Source organism: Taudactylus pleione, unplaced genomic scaffold (genome assembly GCF_031769625.1).
Source record: "Taudactylus pleione unplaced genomic scaffold, aTauple2 ptg000377l, whole genome shotgun sequence".
Classification (NCBI taxonomy): Eukaryota; Metazoa; Chordata; class Amphibia; order Anura; family Myobatrachidae; genus Taudactylus; species Taudactylus pleione.
Window position 1 is genome coordinate 2,040,434 of NW_028284778.1, and position 26,586 is coordinate 2,067,019.

Here is a 26,586-nt window from a genome sequence, read left to right on the forward strand (position 1 = left end):
GTGATCCGCGCTTGCGCAGAAAAGTTGTCCCCGGGAAAGTAGGCGCGGGCATGAAGCCAGAATCTACAGTGCTCAGTGCCGCGCTAAGCCGCAGACAGAAACGAGGGGGCCCAAACGGAAGCTGCACACGGGCCCCCTCCTCTCTTAAAATGCCCCTGATAAAAACTATATTTTTGTTAACAGAAAAATGCATCAAACTAGCTCTATAGTAAAATTAATAAATAGCCCTGTGTGTTTATGAGAAAATCTGTAGTGTTGTCTGGATTGTGGTTTCTGAGAAGTGGTGGGATTTCCTGGAAACATGGACAGGGGGAAGTAAAAGTGAAAGTACTCCAGGATACATTCTTCTCATTGTTACATCCAATTTAGGTTAGAGAGTGATAACATGGAGAAAAAATAAACTACCAACCAAACAGCTTCTATCATTTTTCTTGTACACCCTGTAAAATGATAGTTAGAAGCTGATTGGTTGGTTCTTAATCTCTCTCCACTCTATCTCTCCAAAATTGTATAAATGTTGTCATCTTGTAGGGAATACTTTCATTATCAGCTGTGTTGATCCACTGCCTGGTCCTGTCCCTGGTCTCTCAAGTAAGACTGACATTAATGCTCTAAGGGTATAATATATGTGACATTACATCTCTCAGGGTATAGAATATATGACATTATCTCTCTCAGGGTATAGAATATATTACATTATCTCTCTCAAGGTATAGGATATATGACATTATCTCTCTCAGGGTATAGAATATATGACATTACCTCTCTCAGGGTATAGAATATATGACATTACCTTTCTCAGGGTACAGAATATATGACATTATCTCTCTCAGGGTATAGAATGTATAATATTATCTCTCTCAGGGTATAGAATATATGACATTATCTCTCTCAGGGTATAGAATATATGACAATAACTCTCTCAGGGTATAGAATATATGACATTATCTCTCTCAGGGTATAGAATATATGACATTATCTCTCTCAGGGTATAGAATATATGACATTATCTCTCTCAGGGTATAGAATATATGACATTACCTCTCTCAGGGTATAGAATATATGACATTACCTCTCTCAGGGTATAGAATATATGACATTATGTCTCTCAGGGTATAGAATATGACATTATCTCTCTCAGGGAAATAGAATATATGACATTACATCTCTAAGTGTATAGAATGTATGACATTATCTCTTAGTGCGGGCTGCACCCGGGTGTCACCCGCCGAGGGGTGACACCAAGGTGCAGACTGACACTTCCCCACAGTAACAGGAGCCGGGTGATGCACTGTAGTACTAAATGTAGCACCCAGCTCCTGACACTGTGAAGGAGCCGCAGTGGCAAACGCAGGATTTCTAGAGGGGGGTTTCCAAATGCTTGAGTGTGGCCAGTCCATGAATAGGGTATAATTATCACTTAACCAGCTTTAATATGCGTCTATATTGTGTCATAATACCAGCATATACAGGACCAGCAGTCACAGTAAGCCATTATATGCTGCAGTAGTGCCATCCTGCCTGAGCTGAATGTATTTATTTTAGATGTGGGCACCATTTCAGAGCATGGGAGCAAGTCTGGGAGTCTGGGGGAGCAGCAGAATAACCTAGCACTGCCCTGGACATATATGTACATATTGGGCTCTATAGCAGCACATCCCTAACAGTGCATGTTTTCCAGATCTCCTAGTTGGTGCACAGGTTATTTATTACTGACTGATACATGTCAAAAGATACACAGGTTATGCTGAATTATTTAATTTGTGATACTGTGAAGAACATGCAGCACTAGTAAAATTCTATTACATTACTATTTCTATTGTGGTCATGGTGTGAGCTTGGGAGGGGGGTTTCCAGGCAGATGGAAACCCCCCTGCGTTTGCCTATGAGCCGGCACTGTTACACAAGGCAGTCAGCACGCACCCCCTGTACCACCCCCAGTAATATTAAGAATGGTACCACTGAAATTGGGCCGTGAGGCCACACCCCTTATCCAGGCCATGCTTTGCCGCGCTCACAATGTCCCCCTCCCCGCACCGGGTGACACCGCGGGGTGGGATGTCACTGCTCTTAGGGTATAGGATATATGAAAATAGCTCTCTTAGGATATAGAATTGATGAGAATATCACTCTCAGGGTATAGGATATATGACAATAGCTCTCTCATGGTATAGAATATATGACATTAACTCTCTTAGGGTATAGGATATATGACAATAGCTCTCTCATGGTATAGAATATAGGGCCTCATTCAGACCCACTCGCGAGCGGCTGTCCGCTCGCAAGTAGGTTGATGGTCTGCACTGCGCATGCGCATGACGGAGGGAGCTCCGTCGTGCGCATGCGCTAGACGCGACGAGCGAAGGACTTTCCTTCGCTCGTAGTGTCTCTTCAAAGGGGGGTGCTGTCGATGTTGACTGACAGCACGCCCCCTTTGTTGGGCGTGCTGGGGGCGAGCCTGCCAGATGGAGGCGTTCCCAAGGGAACGCCTACCGTCTGAAGCCGAGCCCACTGACATCACTAGTGATGTCAGTGGGAGTGATTTTGGCTCTGATAGAGCCAAAATCACTCCTGGCCTTGTGGTTGAAAACCTCAACCGCAGGCTGTTGCTCACAGTGGCGATGGTCGCGATGGTCGCGACCATCGCGACCATCATCCTGCACGCTTGTATATGCTGTGGGTGGTGACCCACAGCTATACGAGTGTCCAGGGGGGACGCTCCATATTACTGGAGGTGGGCCCTGATTCAGAGCGAGCGCTCTGCTCAGAGCGTCCGGCTCTGAATCAGGGCCATATTACATTAACTCTCTTAGGGTAAAGAATACATGGCATTAACTCTCTTAATGTATAGAATATATGACAATCACTGTACAGAATACAGTATATGACATTAGCTCTCAGGGTATAGAATATATGACAATAACTCACTCAGGGAATTGAATATATTACAATATATCTCTCAGGGTATAGAATATATGACATTACCTCTCTCAGGGTATAGAATATATGATAATACCTCTCAGGAATATAAGGCATTATCTCTCGTAGGGAATATAATATATTACATTATGTCTCTGAGGGTATAAAATATATAATATTATCTCTATCAGGGTATAGAATATATGACATTACCTCTCTCTGGGTATATAATACAATACAATAACTCTCTCAGGGTATAGAATATATGACAATAATTCTTTTAGGGTAAAGAATACATGGCATTAACTCTTTTAATGTATGAAATATATGAAAATCACTGTACAGAATATGTGACAATATCTCTCATAGGGTATAAAATATATGACACTTGCTCTCTCAGGGTATAGACTATATGACATTACCTCTCTCACGGTATAGATTATATGACATTATCTCTCTCAGGGTATAGAATATATGACAATAATTCAATCAGGGTATAGAATGTCACGACCAGGGTTTCCTGGCATAGGAGACGATGGGTATTACCTGTGAGGGCACTGTGGCGTGGTCCTTCCGGCGGAGGGGCTGGTGTCTGGCGGCAGGCGTTGGCTGTGTGAGGTGTTCCGCAGGCATGGTGTCATTCTGGCTTGGGTAAACCTGGTGGGGCTTCCATTCCGTTCTGGTATAGGCGCCGCCATCTTGCTCCCGGTCATATGACTTAGTTGCTCCAATCCTGGTGTGTTACATGCTCTCTCCGACCATTCACGATCCTGCACTAAGTACTTAAGGGAGCTTCCCATAGTTGCCAGTGCAACGTGTTTCACAGTGCATGCTGTGAGAGAGTTCCTGTGCTTGCCTGTGCTCTTGCTGGATCCCAGCTTCCAAGCAGCCTGCATTGCTCTGCCTGCTCCCAGCCTCCTGCTGGAACCACCCTGCACCCTCTATTAACCCTTTCCCTGCCAAAAGACCTGAGTGTGCAGTTAACCCTCTACCTACACTGCCTCCATTTACCTGGCTCTCTGTTGGCTCATATCGCAGCTGATCCAGTTTCTACACTGAGCCATCTCAGTACAACTCTCCACTTACTCATCAGCTACTACTAATCAAATTACTCCATAACCTCTCTGGATTTCATCTCACCAGTGTCAATCAGTAAACCGTTATCCTGTCTGCAGCCTTGCAGTGACCATTTGAAATTACAAAGACTTTTATTAGTTCTGCCACTACCTGGACATTACCCATCCATAGTTCACTACAGTTCTAGTCATCACTTCCCTCTCTATATTTTGGACTTCATATTATCCGTGTACATGTCTGCAAGTTCACTCATTAAAAAAACACTTTTCAGTGTAATGGAGCATACACACGGTCAGATTTGTCAGATGAACGATTGAACGATTGAACGATTTGAACGATTTTACCAAAGTTTTGAACGATTTGAACGATTGAACGATTTTTGACTGCATTAAAATGAATGGAATCGTCCAAGTCTGACTGCAAACACATCAGATGTCAGAAATCGTTATCTGACAAACGGGAACGCGCATTGTAGATCGTCCATCGTTCAGGCATGTCAGATATGAACGATTTTCCTTCAGATATGAATGACTGAACGATTTTTAAATCGTTATCGTTCATAGCTGAAGGAAAAATCTGATCGTGTGTATGCACCATAAGTCTGTTCAGGTGTCTGCTACTATTACTACCCCAGGTCCACAACAAACCCAGATCCTTACAGTTTGCACTGGCCCAATGGACTCGGCCATGGGACAGGAGTCCGGAACGGATCTAATTCAGAACATAGCAACCCGTTTGGAAAACCTGGAAACTATGCAACACCAAATGGCCCAGTTTTTTCAAGAAATGGTAAAACATCAAGATATCATGCAAACTACTTTGACTACTTCAAATGTAACATTGGTTACACCTGCTCCTCCGTCTGATAATACAGGTTACAGGACATGTCCCCCGGCTGCACCTACCTATGCCAAGCAAATTTGACGGCAGTCCCAAGCTATGCTATGGATTTCTTAATCAGTGTGATGTGCATTTTACTTTGCAGCCAGATAATTTTCCTTCTGCCAAAACTAAAGTGGCCTATATTGTGTCCTTATTGTCCGGCTCAGCTTTGGATTGGGCTTCTCCACTCTGGGACTGTTCAGACCCTCTTCAGGACAATTATACTGAATTCCTAACATCATTCAGGAGGATTTTTGATGAGCCAGGAATCACCATTTCAGCCTCATCCAGTATTATGACTCTAAAACAGGGAACCCGTCCTGTCAGTCAGTACATTGTACAGTTTCAGATTTTGGCATCAGAGCTCAAGTGGAATGAGGAAGCCCTTACTTTTGGCACAGACTTTCTAGTCTAAAGGATGACCCGCTCACCCACGAGCTTCCTACTAATCTTAATGATATGATTTCTTTCTGCAATAAAATAGACCTACGCTTTAGAGAACACCAGGCTGAGAAGCACAGAACTGAACATTAGAAGCCACTCTCACTATCCTCTCCTACCCACCTACCTCCTTCTCCTACAGATGAAGATCCTATGCAGGTGAATCATACCTGTCTCTCTAAGGAGGAACGAAAGAGAAGAATAGTAAAAAACCTCTGCCTATATTGTGGAGACTCGGGTCACCTGGTGGCCTCCTGTTCCCATAAGTCGGGAAATGCCCTTTCCTTATTGGTCCTGGGGACATCAAGTTAGGAGTAATAAGTCCGTCCCCAAAATTTAAAGATTCAGTCTTAACCGTAGCTTTAGACTTTACGCCTAAACCTGTTTTTGTCACTGCTCTGTTAGATTCTGGAGCATCAGGGAACTTCGTAACCTGTAGTTTTGTGGACAAGTTACAAATTCCTTGAACATCTCTTGAACACTCTCTCTCCCTGCCCTCTGATGATGGGCGACCTCTCTTAAATGGAACCATCTCTAAGGAAACCCAGCCAGTCTTGGTTCGTATTGGAGCACTCCATTCTGAGCATCTTAGGTTCCTAGTTATACCCAAGGCTTCCCATGAAGTTATTCTAGGATTACCATGGTTACATCAGCAGAATCCCAGGATTGACTGGTGCACTATGCAGGTTCTCTCATGGAGTACAAGTTGTCAGGAATCTTGTCTTCCCAAAGTATGACCTGTGAGGAAAATAGCATTGTTAGTATCTCCAGCAATACCTAAAGAATATCAACCCTTCGCTGATGTATTTTCTGAAAAATAAGCTAATGTTTTACCGCCTTACAGAAAATGGGACTGCCCAGTCGATCTACTACCTGACAAGATGCCTCCTCATGGTCATACTTATCCTTTGTCCCTGCCAGAGACCAAAGACATGTTGGAGTATATCCGGGAGAATCTGGAGAAAGGTTTCATTCGACCTTCTACCTCTCCTGCTGGAGCAGGTTTCTTTTTTGTTGCTAAGAAGGAGGGTGGGCTAAGACCATGTATAGACTACAGAGGCCTTAATGATATTATGGTTAAGAACAGATATCCACTCCCATTGATTACAGAATTATTTGATAGAGTCAAGGGATCTATCATATTCTCCAAGTTAGACCTACCTGGGGCTTATAATCTTATTCGTATCCACTCTGGAGATGAGTAGAAGACCGCATTAAATACAAGGGATGGATATTTCGAATATCTTGTCATTTCCTGTGGGTTGTGCAATGCACCTGCTATCTTTCAAGGTTTTGTCAATGAGATCTTCAGAGATCTGTTATACGTCTCCGTTGTTGTCCATCTAGACGACATTCTGATTTTTTTCTTCATTCCTAGAGGACCACCACAAACATGTAAAAGAAGTCCTGTCTCATCTGACGGAGAACCATCTCTACTGTAAATTGGAAAAATGTGTCTTCAGTGTTTCAAGTGCACCATTCCTTGGATATATCATCTCTGGTTCCAACCTGGAAATAGATCCTAAAAAAGTTCAAGCGATTCTGGACTGGTCTCGACCTGAGACTTTGAAGGCTGTTCAGAGACTGCTTGGATTGGTCAATTATTATAGACATTTCATCAAAGGTTTTTCATCTTTAATGGCTCCCATTATAGCATTAACTCGCATAAATGGCAACCCTGCTCTGTGGCCTCTTGAGGCAGAAACCGCTTTTCAACTTCTGAAGCAGGCTCTAATAACAGCTCCAGTCTTAGAACAACCTGACTTGGACAGACCCTTCCTATTAGAAGTGGATGTATCTTCAGAGGCAGTGGGAGCTGTCCTCTCTCAACGATTTGAGGATAATCGAATCCATCCATGCGTTTTTTCTTCTAAGATGTTCTCTCCAGCAGAGAGGAACTACGCCAAAGGTAAACGAGAACGGTTAGCCCTTAAGTTGGCATTAAAAGAATGGCAATATCTTTTGGAAGGGGCTAAATTGCCCTTTACTGTCTTCACTGATAATAGGAATCTTCTTTTCTTAAAAAATATCCAGTGCATGAGTCCTCGTCTGGCCCTCTGGACAATATGTTTTGCTCGTTTTCAATTTACTTTGACTTTCTGCTCAGGAGCTCTCAACCAAAAGGCTGATGCTTTTTCAAGGTCCATATCCTGTGATAATAATTCTGAGATTTTACGTAGTACCCCGATGCTAGAGTCAAAAGTATTTGCTACAATTCAACTATAACCTCCTGTCGGGAAAACCTTTGTGGCCCCGGAGTTAAGGAAGCAGCTACATACATAGGCTCATTCTTCACGGTTTGCAGGACATGCTGGCATTTGGAAAACTCTGGAGTTCCTAAAAAGGTCTTACTGCTGGCCATCAATTAAAAAAGTGACATAATGGAGTTTAATTTCTTCCTGTACTTTATGTGCTCAGCACAAGTCTCCTCGTCAATCCCCAGCTGGTGAACTATTACCTCTACCCATACCATCCCGCCCATGGACACATCTCTCCATGGATTTTGTAACAGATTTGCCAAATTCAAATGGCTATACCACTATCTGGGTTGTGATAGACCAGTTTTCAAAAATGGTTCACTATGTTCCTCTGAAGAAATTATCTTCTGCATCAGATCTGGCTCATCTTTTTGTTCATCACATATTTCGTCTTCGTGGACTTCCTTCCGAGGTTGTCTCGGATTGTGGTGTTCAGTTTGTAGCGACGTTTTGGAGAGCTCTCTGTTCTGTTTTACAAGTGAAGTTGAAATTCTCTATGGCCTATTATCCGCAAAGTAATGGATCTACTGAGAGAGTAAATCAGGATCTAGGAGACCTTTTTAAGAATTTTCATGTCCTCCTCTCAAGATAAATGGTCTGAATTTCTTCTCTGAGCTGAATTTGTGCACAGTGCTTCTCATCATTCCTCCACAAATCAAACTCCATTCTTTAATTGTGTACGGCCTTCACCCTTGAATCCCTGAATTTCAGAGTCTGCCTGTCTTTGATGTACTGGTTGTGGATAACACTGTACGGAAGTTCGCCTTAATGTGGGCTCAAGTACGCACAGATTTGGAGAAGACCTCCCTACGTTACAAAATTCAGGTGGACAGGAAGTGAAAGAAAGTGCCTCAAATGCAAGTTGGGAGTCAAGTTTGGTTTTCCACCCGTAATTTGTGCCTCAGAGTTCCATCTATGAAGTTCTCCCCACGATTCATTGGTCCCTTTTCCATTACAGAAATAATTAATCCAGTTTCCTACTGTCTCCAACTTCCCTCCTACCTAAGAATCCCTAATTCTTTCCACATATCCCTACTCAAGCCGTTTATTCTCAGCAAGTTCCTCAAAGTCCTGCCAGTTCCTCCCCGTGTCCAAACTGAGAGAGGTGTGGAATGTGAAGTATCCCAAGTCTTGGATTCCCATGTTCAATGAGGTCAGTTACAGTATCTTCTGGATTGGAGAGGTTATGGCCCTGAAGAATGCTGCTGGACTAATGCCCAAGATGGCCATGCTCCTACTCTCATCAGGAAGTTTCACTGTGCCTATCCGGAGAAGCCTGGTAAGTGTCCTGAGGCCAATCGTAAGGAGAGGGGTACTGTCATGACCAGGGTTTCCCGGCATAGGGGACAACGGGTATTACCTGTGAGGGCGCTGTGGCATGGTCCTTTTGGCAGAGGGGCTGGTGTCTGGTGGCAGGCATTGGTTGTATGAGGTGTTCCGCAGGCACTGTGTCATTCTGGCTGGGGTAAGCCTGGTGGTGTTTGCATTCCATTCTGGAATGGGTGCTGCCATATTGCTTCTGGTCATGTGACTTAGTTGCTCCAATCCTGGCATGTCACATGCTCTCTCTGACCATTCATGATCCTACAGTGAGTACTTAAGGGAGTTCAGAGCTCCCCATAGTTGCCAGTGCAACATGTTTCACAATGCATGCTGTGAGAGTTCCTCTACTCTTGCTGGATCCCAGCTTCCAAGCAGCCTACATCGCTCTGCCTGCTCCCAGCCTCCTGCTGGAACCACCCTGCAACTTCTATTAACCCTCTCCCTGCCAAAAGGCTTGAGTGTGCAGTTAACCCTGTACCTACACTGCCTCTATTTACCTGGCTCTCTGTTGGCTCATATCACAGCTGATCCAATTTCTACATTGAGGGCCTGATTCAGAGCCGCTCGGAAGTGCCGGCTCGTTCGCTCATCTGCACATGCGTATGGGTTTTAGTACGCATGCGCGAACCAGTCAGTGCAGTTGGAAATCGTGTGCTCGCAAAACAGCAAGGGCCTGCTAATTTGAGTGACAGAATGAGGCGTTTGTGGGTGGTAACAGGGGAAGGTGCTTGAAAACGGGGAGTGGAGATCCGAAAGCAGGCATGCCAAACGCTCAAAACGGGTGTTTTAAGGGTGTGCATAATTAACAAAGCAGTGTCATCTACCACGTCACTCGGTTGTCTTTTAGCCTGAACTGTTCGCATGACTGTGGTAGGAAAATCCAACCACAAGCACTGCGAGCAGTTCATACGCCTTTCGATGTACTCGATTAATCTAATAAATAGCGGATATGACGTATGATGTGAGCAGCCAGGGGGTGTTTTTTCCAAAATAGTGAGCGCATGTTTCGTTCGCTCGTTCAGACATAGAGGCGTCAACAGACCGCAAAGAGCGAGCGCTTAATTTAAATAGCAAGACCCTTTTTCTGAACGAGCGTCCGCAAATAGTGTCCGGCTCTGAATCAGGCCCAGAGCCATCTCAGAACAACTCTCCACTTACTCATCAGCTACTACTAATCAAATTACTCCATAACCTCTCTGGATTTCATCTCACCAGTGTCAATCAGTAAGCCGTTATCCTGTCTGCAGCCTTGCAGTGACCATTTGGATTACAAAGACTTTTATTAGTTCTGCCACTACCTGGACATTACCCATCCATACTTCACTACAGTTCTAGTCATCACTTCCCTCTCTATATTTTGGACTTCATATTATCCATGTACATGTCTGCAAGTTCACCCATTAAAAAACCCACTTTTCAGTACTATATAGTACATACATAATGATTTTTTTGTATGATTTAGCTATAACGACGTCGTTAATTTTTTGGCGTGAACAATGAACGATAATCGTCCAAGCGCTCTCCCGTTTGTAGTTTATCGTCCATTCTGACTGTCCAACATAACGATTTTTTTCAGAAAATCATTCATGTTGTACAGAATGAACGATGTCCATTCACTGTATGCATAATTAAATCGTTCATGAAAATCGTTGACAAAATCATTAATTAATTTAGTAACCAACGATTTTTGTAAACGATTTTCATTCACTTTTTCAAGGGAAAAACTGAACGAAAATCGATGGTTACTAAAATCGTTACATGTGTATGCAGCTATAGTCTATTCAGGTGTCTGCTCCTATTACAAACCTGGGTACACAACAACCCAGATCCTAACATAGAATATATGACAATAAATCTCTCAGGGTATAGATCTGGCCCATGGTCATATAACGGCAGGCCACCTAGGGGTATAGAAAACCACTGAGCGAATCGTTCAGAGGTTTTTTTGGCCCATTGTCCATAAAGAGGTATCTGACTTTTGCGCCTCCTGTCCTGAATGCCAGTATCATGCTCCCAGACCACATTTCAAAAGTCCTCTAGTCCCACTACCAATTATAGAGGTGCCATTTGAAAGAATACCTGTGGACTTGGTTGGACCCTTGTTGAAGTCTGCCCGGGGACATCAATGTATTCTGGTAATTCTGGACTATGCTACCAGATACCCGGAAGCGATACCGCTACGCAATACGTCAACCAAGTCCATTGCTAGAGAGCTGGTCCATGTTTTTAGCAGGTTGGGAATACCTAAAGAGATACTAACTGATCAGGGTACCCGGTTCATGTCAAAAGTTATGAAGGTGTCGTGCTGCCTGTTTAAGATTAACCAGTTAAGGACCTCGGTTTATCACCCCCAAACCGATGGTTTGGTTGAGAGGTTTAACAAAACATATGTTATGGAAAGTAGTCGACAATGATTGGGATTATTTATTGCCTTATCTGCTGTTGGCCATAAGAGAGGTTCCCCAATCCTCCACCGGGTTTTCACAGTTCGACTTATTATATGGTAGACATCCAAGAGGGTTACTAGATGTTGCCTAGGAGAAGTGGGAAGGGCAGTCCAGTCCTTATAAAACAGTGATTGAACATGTTTCCCAGATGCAGGAAAGAATTGCGGCTGTAGTGCCGATAGTTAAGGAGCACTTGGAACAGGCTCAACTAGCACAGCAGATGGTAAATAACCGCAATGCATAGTTACAAAACTTTGCTCCTGGGGACAGAGTGTTGGTGTTGGTTCCCACGGTAGAAAGTAAACTGTTGGCTAAGTGGCAAGGGCCCTTTGAGATCTTAGAAAAAGTTGGACAGGTCAACTATAAAGTTTACCAGCCGGGGAAATGAAAACCAGAACAGATATATCATGCGAACCTAATAAAACCCTGGAAGGATAGAGCCGCACTGTCAGCCATCCAAGCCCCTCCAGTAAACCCAGGTCCCGTGGTACCCGAAGTGACCATGGCAAAAACCCTGTCAACCAGTCAACAGCAGGTCAAGGAATTTTTGATCAGAAATAGGGTACTGTTTTCTGACCTACCAGGAAAAACCACGGTCATCAAACATGACATAGTCACTGACCCAGGGGATAAAGTTAACCTAAAGCCCTATAGGGTACCCGAAGCCCAAAGAGAGTCTGTGTCAAAGGAAATTAAAAAAAATTTAGAATTGGGGGTAATTGAAGAATCACATAGTGGGTGGTCAAGTCCCATTGTGCTGATTCGAAAGCCCAATGGGTGTGTGTGTTTTTGTAATGACTTCCAAAAGCTGAACAGTGTTTCAAAATTTGATGCCTACCCGATGCCAAGGGTGGATTAACTAATTGAAAGGCTGGGGACAGCAAGATATTTAACCACTCTGGACCTAAAAAAGGGTATCGGCAAGTGCCATTAACCAAAAAAGCCAAAGAAAAAACAGCTTTTTCTGCACCAGAAGGGTTGTTTCATTACAAGATGTTACCCTTTGGGCTACATGGGGCACCTGCTACCTTTCAAAGAATGATGGATAGGATTCTAAGACCCCATAGATGATATGCTGCAGTTTATCTGGATGATGTGGTCATACATAGTCCTGATTGGCAGTCTCACTTACCCAGGGTACAAGTAGTGTTAGACTCCATCTTTAAGGCAGGTCTGACAGCCAACCCGAAAAAGTGTTGTCTCGGGATGGAGGAAATAAAATATCTGGAATACGCCATTGGCAGAGGTTTGATAAAACCACAGCTCAATAAGATTGAGGCAATACAGAACTGGCCATAACCCCTCAATAAGAAGCAGGTTAGAGCCTTCTTAGGGATCACTGGTTACTATAGGAGGTTCATACCCAGTTTTGCCACCATTGCGGTCCCACTTACTGACCTTACCAAGGGCAAACAAAAAATTATGGTGGAATGGGGTCCTAAAGCGGAGAAAGCTTTCCAAGAATTAAAAATAGCCTTATGTACCCTACCTGTTCTGGTGACCCCTGATTTTGACAAAGAGTTTCTGGTACAAACCGTTGCGTTCGGTGTTGGCATCGGAGTGGTTCTGTCCCAAAGCAAAGAGGGTGAGGAACACCCTATTTTTTACCTAAGCAGGAAATTGAATATACATGAGAGAAACTATGCCACAGTGGAGAAGGAAGCTTTGGTCATAAAATGGGCGTTAGAGACTCTCAGGTACTATTTGATGGGAAGAAAGTTCAAACTGATTACTGACCATGCCATGACGCGTTGTCACACATTCATTGCTTGGGGGCTTCAGTTGTTCCGCCCCACAGGTCGAAACAAAGGGGGGGATATGTGCTAGGAACGCTGGTAAAGTGGTCAGTGGTAGATACATTTGTCCTAGGTTTTTGACCTATGTGTTAAAAAACAACCCAGGAGAAAGCCTGCAGTGAAGAAGATTTGAGTGTCGGCTTTTTGAAAAGCTGGTTTGGGACCTGGGGGTGTGGATGTGAGGAGAGGGAGGGCTCCATCCACAGGTCACCCCAGGTTTTGGCCTTTTAGGCCTGTTAGCAGGTTCATTAGGGTCTGCACATGGAACTGGCTGGATATAGGCTGTGTGTGATTGTAAGCTAGTGTCTCATACCTGGGAGAGCAAGCAGACTAGCTGGCTCAGAGACACTTGGTGGAAACTACCTGTAAGTTTTGTGCATTCTCTTGTGTTGATGGTGGAGGCAGTAGGCCCCACTATTTCTTTAGAGAGGGAACCTCTTGTCTAGTTAGCACCCAGATGGGCTAGTGTTTACTTTTATGTTTTGTTTTCCTTTTATGTTGCACAATAAAGACTGGTACCGACCAGCTAGTATGAGACCCCAGACTGGTGTACTATTTTCCCGATTGCTGTGTGTGTGAAGAGGAAGTCCATCTACTCAAGGAGAGGGACCCCTAATCTGGTCTTGCTACTTTATATGTATATATATATATATATATATATATATTGCATTCAGTCCGAGCTGAACAGCCCCTTAGGAAAAAAACAGGTGGTTTATATTGTCACAAATCAGATTAGTGCTGTCAACATTTCAAGACCCATTGGGTTTTTCATTAGGACATGTCCTGATGAAAAGATTGATGGGTCTTATAAAGTCAACAGCACCTACCGAGGAGTGCCATCTGTTTTTATCATGAGGGGCTGTTCAGATCACTATGGGTAGTAGTGAAGGTGCACCAGTCAAAATTTTGCTTAGGACACCAAATTAGCTAAGACTGACTCTGATTGCTGGCTTCCAACATAGATATAATGCAGCATGCAGTAACACTATTACAGCTAGGTAAGGGGGACACTTGTGAAGGGAGGCTGTGCTTCTATTATTTTGTTACTGTTGGTTCCCATAGCCATAATACAGCATGCAGTAACACTATTATAGCTAGGTAAGGGGGCACATGTGATGGGAGGATGTGCTTCTGATACATTGTTATTGCTGGTGACCCACAATAGACATAATGCAGCATTCAGTAACACTATTACAGCTAGGTAAGGGGGGCACATGTGATGGGAGTCTGTGCTTCTGTTACATTGTTATTGCTGGTTCCCCAACATAGACATAATACAGCATTGAGTAACACTATTACAGCTAGGTAAGGGGGGCACATGTGATTGGAGGCTGTGCTTCTGACACATTATTATTGCTGGTTTCCCAACATAGACATAATGCAGCATGCATTAACACTATTACAGCTAGGCAAGGGGGCACATGTGATGGGAGGCTGTGCTTCTGATACATTATTATTGTGGTTCCCCAACATAGACATAATGCAGCATGCAGTAACACTATTACAGCTAGGTAAGGGGGCACATGTGATGGGAGGCTGTGCTTCTGACACATTGTTATTGCTGGTTCCCCAACATAGACATAATGCAGCATGCAGTAACATTATTACAGCTAGGTAAGGGGGGCACATGTGATGGGAGGCTGTGCTTCTGTAACATTGTTATTGCTGGTTCTCCAACATAGACATAATGCAGCATGCAGTAACACTATTACAGCTAGGTAAGGGGGGCACATGTGACGGGAGGCTGTGCTTCTGTTACATTGTTATTGCTGGTTCCCCAACATAGACATAATGTAGCATGCAGTAACACTATTACAGCTAGGTAAGGGGGGCACATGTGATGGGAGGCTGTGCTTCTGACACATTGTTATTGCTGGTTCCCCAACATAGACATAATGCAACATGCAGTAACACTATTATAGCTAGGTAAGGGGGACACATGTGACGGGAGGCTGTGCTTCTGTTACATTGTTATTGCTGGTTCCCCAACATAGACATAATGTAGCATGCAGTAACACTATTACAGCTAGGTAAGGGGGGCACATGTAATGGGAGGCTGTGCTTCTGATACATTGTTATTGCTGGTTTCCCAACATAGACATAATGCAGCATGCAGTAACACTATTACAGCTAGGTAAGGGGGGCACATGTGATGGGTGGCTGTGCTTCTGTTACATTGTTATTGCTGGTTCCCCAACGTAGACATAATACAGCATGCAGTAACACTATTACAGCTACGTAATGGGGGCACATGTAAAGGGAGGATGTGCTTCTTACACATTGTTATTGCTGGCTCCCCAACATAGACATAATGGAGCATACAGTAACACTATTATAGCTAGGTAAGTGGGGCACATGTGATGGGAGTCTGTGCTTCTGTTACATTGTTATTGCTGGTTACCCAACATAGACATAATGCAGCATGCAGTAACACCATTACAGCTAGGTTAGGGGGACACATGTGATGGAGGCTGTGCTTCTATTATTTTGTTATTGCTGGTTTCCCAACGTAGACATAATACAGCAAGCAGTAACACTATTACAGCTAGGTAAGGGGGCACATGTGATGGGAGGCTGTGCTTCTGATACATTGTTATTGCTGGTTCCCACACATAGACATAATGCAGCATGCAGTAACACTATTACAGCTAGGTAAGGGGGGGCACATGTGATGGGAGGCTGTGCTTCTGATAAATTGTTATTGCTGGTTTCCCAACATAGACAAAATGCAGTATGCAGTAACACTATTACAGCTAGGTAAGGGGGTACATGTAATTGGAGGCTGTGCTTCTTACACATTGTTATTGCTGGTTCCCCAACATAAATATAATGCAGCATACAGTAACACTATTACACCTAGGTAATGGGGGCACATGTGATGGGAGGCTGTGCTTCTGATACATTGTTATTGCTGGCTCACCAACATAGACATAATACAGCATGCAGTAACATTATTATAGCTAGGTAAGGGGGTACATGTAATTGGAGGCTGTGCTTCTTACACATTGTTATTGCTGGTTCCCCAACATAAATATAATGCAGCATACAGTAACACTATTACACCTAGGTAATGGGGGCACATGTGATGGGAGGCTGTGCTTCTGATACATTGTTATTGCTGGCTCACCAACATACACATAATACAGCATGCAGTAACACTATTACAGCTAGGTAAGGGGAGTACTTGTGATGGGAGGATGTGCTTCTGATACATTGTTATTACTGGTTCCCCAACATAGACATAATACAGCATGCAGTAAAACTATTACAGCTAGGTAAGGGGGACACATGTGATGGAGGCTGTGCTTCTTTTTTTTTGTTATTGCTGTTTCCCCAACATAGACATAATGTAGCATGCAGTAACACTATTACAGCTAGGTAAGGGGGGCACATGTGATGGGAGGCTGTGCTTCTGATACACTGTTATTGCTGGTTCCCCAACATAGACATAATGCAGCAAGCAGTAACATTATTACAGCTAGGTAAGGGGGGCATATGTGATGGGAGGCTGTGCTTCTGATACATTGTTATTGCTGGCTCCCCAACGTAGACATAATGCAGCATGCAGTAACACTATTACAGCTAGGTAAGGGGGACACATGTGATGGGAGGCTGTGGTTCTGAAACATTGTTATTGCTAGTTACCCAACATAGACTTAATACAGCATGTAGTAACACTATTACAGCTAGGTAAGGCGGGCTAATTTGATGGGACGCTGTGCTTCTGTTACATTGTTATTGCTGGCTCCCCAACATAGACATAATACAGCATGCAGTAACACTTTTTCAGATAGATAAGGGGTGCACATGTGATGGGAGTCTGTGCTTCTGTTACATTGTTATTGCTGGCTGCCCAACATAGACATAATGCAGCATGCAGTAACACTATTACAGCTAGGTAAGGGGGGCACATGTGATGGGAGGCTGTGCTTCTGTTACATTATTATTGCTGGTTCCCCAACATAGACATAATGCAGCATGCAGTAACACTATTACAGCTAGGTAAGGGGGTCACATGTGATGGGAGGCTGTGCTTCTGTTACATTGTTATTGCTGGCTCCCCAACATAGACATAATGCAGCATGCATTAACACTATTATAGCTAAGTAAGGGGGGCACTTGTGATGGGAGGCTGTGCTTCTGGTACATTGTTATTACTGGTTCCCCAACATAGACATAATGCAGCATGCAGTAACATTATTACAGCTAGGTAAGGGGGCACATGTGATGGGAGGCTGTGCTTCTGTTACATTGTTATTGCTGGCTCCTGAACATAGACATAATGCAACATGCAGTAACTCTATTATAGCTAAGTAAGGGGGGCACATGTTATGGGAGGCTGTGCTTCTGATACATTGTTAGTGCTGGCTCCCCAACATAGACATAATGCAACATGCAGTAACACTATTATAGCTAAGTAATGGGGGCACATGTGATGGGAGGCTGTGCTTCTGTTACATTGTTATTGCTGACTCCCCAACATAGACATAATGCAACATGCAGTTACACTATTATAGCTAAGTAAGGGGGACACATGTGATGGGAGGCTGTGCTTCTGATACATTGTTATTACTGGTTCCCCAACATAGACATAATGCAGCATACAGTAACACTATTACAGCTAGGTAAGGGGAGCACGTGTGATGGGAGACTGTGCTTCCGATACATTGTTATTGCTGGCTCCCCAACATAGACATAATGCAGCATACAGTAACACTATTACAGCTAGGTAAGGGGAGCACATTTGATGGGAGACTGTGCTTCCGATACATTGTTATTGCTGGCTCCCCAACATAGACATAATGCAGCATACAGTAACACTATTACAGCTAGGTAAGGGGAGCACATTTGATGGGAGACTGTGCTTCCGATACATTGTTATTGCTGGTTCCCCAACATAGACATAATGCAGCATACAGTAAGACTATTACAGCTAGGTAAGGGGAGCACATTTGATGGGAGACTGTGCTTCCGATACATTGTTATTGCTGGTTCCCCAACATAGACATAATGCAGCATACAGTAACACTATTACAGCTAGGTAAGGGGGGCACATGTGATGGGAGACTGTGCTTCCGATACATTGTTATTGCTGGTTCCCCAACATAGACATAATGCAGCATACAGTAACACTATTACAGCTAGGTAAGGGGTCACATGTGAAGGGATGCTGTGCTTCCGAAACATTGTTATTGCTGGCTCCCTACTTACTTAGACATAATTCATATCTTATTGACTATGTGGATATCATCAGCCTATAATTGTTATGAACTCCCACTGTGCTAGATTAGAATATTTCCCCTTTGCTTTATTAATCTTCTATAAGTTTGGAAATTGGTGCAATAGATGAAGAAAGGGGATAGATAGTTAAATTACGAGTATTGTAATTTAATTTTATTGGGAATATATTTGCGTTTTATATGTGAGGTTTTATATTTGCTGGGACCCATGCAATATTGTATCTATTAGAGAGCTGAATAAATTACATTGTTTCATTAATACACTTGGATTCTACAATGGATACTTTTAAAGGCTCTTACCGAATGATACAGCGCAGTTCTTTTCCTTGCTAAATGTTGGTTAGTACTGCAGAGTTTTAAATAGAGCAGCTGCTGAGATCAGTCTGTAAATACCACAAGTGTTACATAGGGACAATCAGCTCCCATTGGTTTTATTTTTAGTTTAGATATAACACAGCATCCAGTAACACTCTAAGGTCCATATTCAATTTGAAGCGTTAAATCCGGATCCGCATTAAGTTACTGCCGATTATGTCATTTTCACCTGTTTTACCCCGTATTCAATTTGAATGACTTTCCGCCTAGTCAGAAAGTCAATGCAATGTAATAGGCGGTAAAGTATCGCCTATGAATGGCAGGCGAAAAAAGTGCAGAATTGGGGATTTGGGGTGCAACATTTTGGGAACCCCCGTGCAGCCTTCAGACAATCCCCCAAAGGTAATCTGTGTCCAAATTTTTTTTCAAAAAACTTAAGGATACCCCAAAAATTTACTTTGAAAAAGGGGGCAAAAAAAAAAAAGATGGGGTACAAACTGAAAAACTAGCGAACTTGACTCTGGGGGGGTCCCCAAGTATGCCCCATGTGTTTTTTTGTTTGCAGGTGTGTGCGGTAGGTGGATTTTTCCAGATTTTTTCAACTTCACTTTTTCAACTTTAAATATACTGACCCCCATTTTCAAGTACCCCAAATTTGCTGGGATAAGTTATTTTTTGGAAAAATTACTCCTAAATACTATTCTGCTTCAGGTATAGAAAAATACTATTTAGCAGCTATTGAGCCCATTTAAAAACCAAATAAACCAAATAAATTCAGCAAGCCAAATCAGGGGGTTCCATAGTGAACCCCCATGTCAGAGCATCATTTGGGGGGTGAAAGGCTGATTTCCCCAAAAATGACAGTGCTTTCCGTTTGTTACAGTATCGCCGGTTGCTGTTTACGCCTACTTTGAAATTGAATACGGGGTAAAGCGTGCACACGCACGATACTTTAATGCCTACAAAACAAGGTGAAGTCGGCGTTAATTCCGGGTCGCATTAAGTTAACCCAGCTTGGCTCAAATTGAATACAGCTCTAAGCAGCATACACATGTAAAGATTTTCTGTCCAACTATCGAACTATTTGGTTGGTTGGAATGAAAATCTGGTAACGTATTGGAGTAACTGATGGTCAGCAATTTGCTCCTAAATGCCAGAAAACAGATGAAAATGGTCCTCAGACAAGATTGTTAAATGTTTGACCTAAACAATTTGTTCAAACAACAGATTTTGTCCATTTTCCGGCATTTGGGAGCAAATTGCTGATTGTCATTTGCTTTCATCCCTTACCAGGTTTTCATTCCAACCAAACAACTAGTTGGATGGTTGGACAGAAAATCTTTATGTGTGTATGCAGCTTTAGAGATAGGTAAGGGGGGCACATGTGATGGGAGACTGTGCTTCTGATACATTATTATTGCTGGTTTCCAAACATAGACATAATACAGCATACAGTAACACTAATACAGCTATGTAAGGGGGCACATCTGATGGGAGACTGTGCTTCTGATACATTGTTATTGCTGGTTCCCCAACATAGACATAATATAGGATGCAGTAACACTATTCCAGCTAGGTAAGGGGGGCACATGTGATGGGAGGCTGTGCTTCTGATACATTGTTATTACATGGTCCCCAACATAGATATAATGCAGCATACAGTAACAAAATTAAAGCTAGGTCAGGGGGGCACATGTGCTGGGACGCTGTGCTTCTGATACATTGTTATTGCTGGATTCCCAACATACACATAAAACAGCATGCAGTAACACTATTACAGCTAGGTAAGGGGAGTACATGTGATGGGAGGCTGGGCTTCTGATACATTGTTATTGCTGGTTTCCCAACATAGACATAATACAGCATGCCGTAACACTAATACAGCTAGGTAATGGGGGCACAGGTGATGGGAGGCTGTGCTTCTGATACATTGTTATTGCTGGTTTCCCAACATAGACATAATGGAGCATGCAGTAAAACTATTACAGCTAGGTAAGGGGAGCACATGTGATGGGAGGCTGTGCTTCTCATACATTGTTATTACTGGGTCCCCAACATAGATATAATGCAGCTTGCAGTAACAAAATTAAAACTAGGTAAGGGGGCACATGTGATGTGAGGCTGTGCTTCTGATACATTGTTATTGCTGGATTCCCAACATAGACATAATACAGCATGCAGTAAAACTATTACAGCTTGGTAAGGGGAGCATATGTGATGGGAGGCTGTGCTTCTGATACATTGTTATTACAGGGTCCCCAACATAGATATAATGCAGCTTGCAGTAACAAAATTAAAGCTATGTAAGGGGGGCACATGTGATGGGAGGCTGTGCTTCTGATACATTGTTATTGCTGGAATCCCAACATACACATAATACAGCATGCAGTAACACTATTACAGCTAGGTAAGGGGAGTACATGTGATGGGAGACTGTGCTTCTGATACGTTGTTATTGCTGGTTCCCCAACATAGACATAATGCAGCATGCAGTAACACTATTTCAGCTATGTAAGGGGGGCACATGTGATGGGAGGCTGTGCTTCTGATACATTGTTATTACAGGGTCCCCAACATAGAAATAATGCAGCTTGCTGTAACAAAATTAAAGCTAGGTAAGGGGGGCACATGTGCTGGGATGCTGTGCTTCTGATACATTGTTATTGCTGGATTCACAACATACACATAATACAGCATGCAGTAACACTATTACAGCTAGGTAATGGGGCACATGTGATGGGAGGCTGTGCTTCTGATATATTTTTATTACAGGTTCCCCAACATAGATATAATGCAGCATGCAGTAACACTATTTCATATAGGTAATAGGGGCACATTTGATGGGAGGCTGTGCTTCTGACACTTTGTTATTGCTGGTTTCCCAACATAGACATAATGCAGCATGCAGTAACACTATTTCAGATAGGTAATGGGGGCACATGTGATGGGAGGCTGTGCTTCTGATACATTGTTATTGCTGGTTTCCCAACATAGACATAATACAGCATGCAGTAACACTATTACAGCTAGGTAATGGGGGCACAGGTGATGGGAGGCTGTGCTTCTGATATATTTTTATTACAGGTTCCCCAACATAGAAATAATGCAGCATGCAGTAACACTATTACAGTTAGGTAAGGGGGCACATGTGATGGGAGGCTGTGCTTCTGACACATTGTTATTGCTGGCTCCCCAACATAGACATAATGCAGCATGTTGTAACACTATTACAGCTAGGTAAGGGGGGCACATGTGATGTGATGCTGTGCTTCTGATACATTGTTATTGCTGGTTCTCCAACATAGACATAATGCAGCATGAGGTTACACTATTACAGCTAGGTAAGGGGGCATATGTGATGGGAGGCTGTGCTTCTGATACATTGCTATTACAGTTTCCCAAAATAGACATAATACAGCATGCAGTAACAGTATTACAGCTAGATAAGGGGGCACATTTGATGGGAGGCTGTGCTTCTGATACATTGTTATTGCTGGTTCCCCAACATAGACATAATGCAGCATACAGTAACACTATTACAGCTAGGTAAGGGGACACATGTGATGGGAGGCTGTGCTTCTGATACATTGTTATTACAGATTCCCCAACATAGAAATAATGCAGCATGCAGTAACACTATTACAGCTAGGTAATGGGGGCACATGTGATGGGAGGCTGTGCTTCTGATACATTGTTATTGCTGGTTCCCCAACATAGACATAATGCAGCATGCAGTAACACTATTACAGCTAGGTAATGGGGGCACATGTTATGGGAGGCTGTGCTTCTGATACATTGTTTTTGCTGGTTTCCCAACATAGACATAATGCAGTATGCAGTAACAGTATTACAGCTAGGTAAGGGGAGCACATGTGATGGGAGACTGTGTTTCTGAATCTTTGTTATTACAGGTTCCCCAACGTAGATTTAATGCAGCATGCAGTAACACTATTATTGCTAGGTAATAGGGGCACATGTCATTAGAGGTTATGCTTTTGATACATTGTTATTACATGTTCCCTAACATAGATATAATGCAGCAAGCAGTAACACTATTACAGCTAGGTAAGGGGGGCACATGTGATGGGAGGCTGTGCTTCTGATACATTGTTATTGCTGGCTTCCCAACATAGACATAATACAGCATGCAGTAACTCTATTACAGCTAGGTAAGGGGGCACTAGTGACGGGAGGCTGTGCTTCTGATTCATTGTTATTACAGGTTCCCCAACATAGATATAATGCAGCATGCAGTAACACTATTATTGCTAGGTAATAGGGGCACATGTCATTAGAGGTTATGCTTCTGATACATTGTTATTACATGTTCCCCAACATAGATATAATGCAGCATGCAGTAACACTATTACAGCTAGGTAAGGGGGGGCACATGTGATGGGAGGCTGTGCTTCTGATATATTGTAATTGCTGGTTTCCCAACATAGACATAATACAGCATGCAGTAACACTATTACAACTAGGTAAGGGGGCACATGTGATGGGAAGCTGTTGTCTCAGTCGGCCCTGCTCCTAGAATGCCATCTAGTTTGTGTGATCATGTCGTTGTTATTTTGCTAATTAGCAAAATAACAAAATATAACTAATTTGCCACTACCTACAGCAGCCTTTTGTTTCCCCTCACAGACTACAAGCTATAAAAATCATTATAGTGTGCCTCATTATACTGCTGGTCTAAAGCCACAGAGTATCAAGACAAGAAATTACATTTTATTTTTAAAAATACTTCAAAGCTTATAGGTACAAAAAGTAGATATAATTATTAAAATTAGTAAAAGTGCACACAGATTGTAGACCATTTCAAAGAAAATTAAAAGGGGAAAAACAAAGTTTAGAAATCACCTTATGAATTGAACAATGCTGGAGTCACGTCTCTCCTGAGGAGTTTGGTTCATCCTAGCCAGTGTGGCTCACTTAAAAGAATGGACGCAGGCTTTCCATTTTGCTCGACTAATATATCCCTTCTGTCAGGGTTCCTCTGCCCCATAAATGGATTTTGAATTCAAGGCACATGAGAGAGGAGACAGCAAGTCTGCAATTTAATTACTTCCCTTATACCAGGTATGATGTTCGGACCTTCTTCCTGTCCGACAAATGGAGAAGACACAGTGGGCATTGTGAAATAGGACATCCTCTGGCAGGCTTAGGTTCCAGACAGCCTACAAGTGTGAATTTCCTATTTAGCCCCTGTGGTGCTAAATACTTGATTTACACAATAGACTGGCTCATCCTATTGGTTGGCAAACATTTTGCTACCAACCACATCCTTTGAAACTTAATTAGGTTTTTACAGAAAGGTAAACATTCTGGCCTGCTAGGCTGAACATACCGTGTTTGGTAAGCTGATATAATTTAAATATATATATACAGTGGATCTACGATCTATAGATCATAACACATAGTGTTACCAATATTATTGTTAATATGTCCATTCCAATTTCAATGGACTTGATCATTATACCTTGTCACAGCATGCCAGTTTTGGTGGTGCTGGACTACTGTCTAGCACCCACCTCAGCCTTCTGCCTCCTCTCTGCACAGTGTCGTTCAGACTTTTCGGCGCTCCCTCTCTCTGGCCACTGTGCAGGTGGCTCCAGCTCCATCCTCTGGTATCAAGAGGCAGTCCCATAAAGATGCCCTCGCACTGCTCTCCATAAAATCAAAAGGCGTGCCAAACATTGTCACATTCTCGCCTCCCTATATAAGGAAGCCTCTGAGCACTGTTTTATTGCCAGAGTATTTGGCTCAGTACTTGATCTCCAATGTCTGTTCTGCTAGAACTCCTGGTGTTGGAAAGTAGAGATGAAGGGGATCTGTATATGGCGCACATATGTTAGAATCTAACCTTTATTATATTATTTTAAATTATTCAAATAACACAAAAGCAGAGTGAAACATTTGGTTAAAACAAATAGAGAAGAAATGTGTATTAGTATGAAACAATGTGATTTAAAATAAAAGAATAAAAATTATTTTAAATAATCGAGTGCCTAATTTTCATATTTTTCAATAAAGAGTTTGATCTATACCCTGATATTGATGTCTGGTTTAGTTGTATAAATATATTATCCTAAATACTGGTATAATTGTACATATATTGAGCTACTATTCCCACACTATATCAGATTGGTTCCAGCTAGTTATAGATATTGACCATAAATAGAGTAGCTCTATATCTTAGATACTAATGTATTTTATTGAAACAGTAATTCATCAGATACAATTGTAACTTAATTAGAAAGGATACAGTTACCCCTAGGCACAGTTATTTAAACTGCTGCATTCCCTGCTACATAAAATGTCAGATGTAAGTGGCTGGCACTACATTCCCTGTGAAGTCTAACAATAGACCCAGAATGCAGCCAGGAACAGCAGAAGCTTTCACCAAGGCCCCTCAAAAGGATAATTGTATTGTGAAGTGGTGTCGGCGCTTCCTGAGATCTAATGAAAGTCTTTTCTTTTTGGTATTTTTCTCCAAAAAATATATGAAAAAGAAAAAGAAAATATATAGTATAAAACCATAACAATGTTTTATAAATCGTGAAAGGTTGAAATAAACTCACCCTTCAGAAGTGAGTTTTCAACGTGGTCCTGCGGTGGTTGAAAATGCAACGCTGGCCTTTAAGGTGAGGTCTTCAATTCCTCCCACATGTAGTGTTATAAATGGGGAAATAAATACAACAAACCTCCATGGTATAGATCAATTTACCCAATCCAAGATTTTACACAATATGCAGTGTACTTATCTTGAATGGGATATATTATATGCCTTGGACATTCATTTTCTAATCCAAATGTCCGTCGGTATATTACTATGGGTCCTTATACCCAGTCCAAAAATAATTGTGGATATAGACTAATTTCTTTATAAAACAAACAGTCATTTTATTTCTTAATCTGTATATGATAAAAAAGGTCTTAGCTGTATGTTGTTAATTTCACCAGACCTCAAAAAACATACAACAATTTCTGTTTAAATAAAAATTGAAAATATATAAAAATGCAAAAATCAAAAAAATAAATTAATAAAGCAAAGATAATTCCAAATCTTAAAAGTAGAAAAAGGAGAAATGAATGAGTGGAGGATTCTAATAATGAATACCTAGCAACATGTTTCTCAGATCCTACGTCTGCTTCCTAGTAACTGAGAAATGAACAACCTGGCCCTTAATTAGGGAACTAAGGGCATGTTTAATGATGATTGACAGGAGCTATAATGATGATTGACAGGAGCTGTGTGTGTTTAAATCTTAGCCAAAACAACTTCTGAGTGTGTCTAAAACACCTCTGTAGTCATGTTGAAAACTGCTGGGGACCATAAATCCCCCCCAGAAAAAAAAAATAAATAAATAAAAATATATAATCGGTTTGCACCAAAGGGGTGGTTGTTCCATATTTTGTTGTATTCCCAATGTCCCAATGTTCCCATGGGAACGCCTCCATCTGGGAAGCCATGCCCCCGGCACGCCCACCAACAAAAACAGCCAAAGCGCCCCCCCTTTGGTGTGAGACAGCTTGGCCGTCGTTATTCGGGTCTCGCGCATGCGCACAATGGAGCCACCTCCGTCATGCGCATGCGCACTTGGGCAACATCGACCCGCTTGCGAGCGCTCAGTGCTCACGAGTGGGTCTGAATCAGGCCCTCTGTGTTTTGTGTGTGTGCTGAAATCCACTATATGTAGCCATCATACATACAATGAAGGAAAATCAATAAATCATATCATGATCATACTGGAATCAAATATATTAATATATGTAACATGTATCTTTATATATAACCTATCAAAAGAGTCATTTCTCAAACTCTGACCATACTGACTATATTGTGAGACAGTAAACATAGATAATAAATACAGAGAAGAAAAAGGTA

The 26,586-nt window shown here is 42.4% G+C and overlaps 1 protein-coding gene across 1 annotated transcript in view; it reads left to right on the forward strand.

Annotated features, from left to right (window-relative positions):
- The first annotated feature begins 560 nt into the window (after positions 1-560).
- LOC148508008 (uncharacterized) overlaps positions 561-26,586 on the forward strand; it is a 44,362-nt gene continuing 18,336 nt past the window's right edge. Inside the window, exon 1 of the mRNA XM_088445078.1 lies at positions 561-591. The gene's annotated coding sequence lies outside the window, so the exon portion shown is untranslated. The remainder of the gene's footprint in view (positions 592-26,586) is intronic.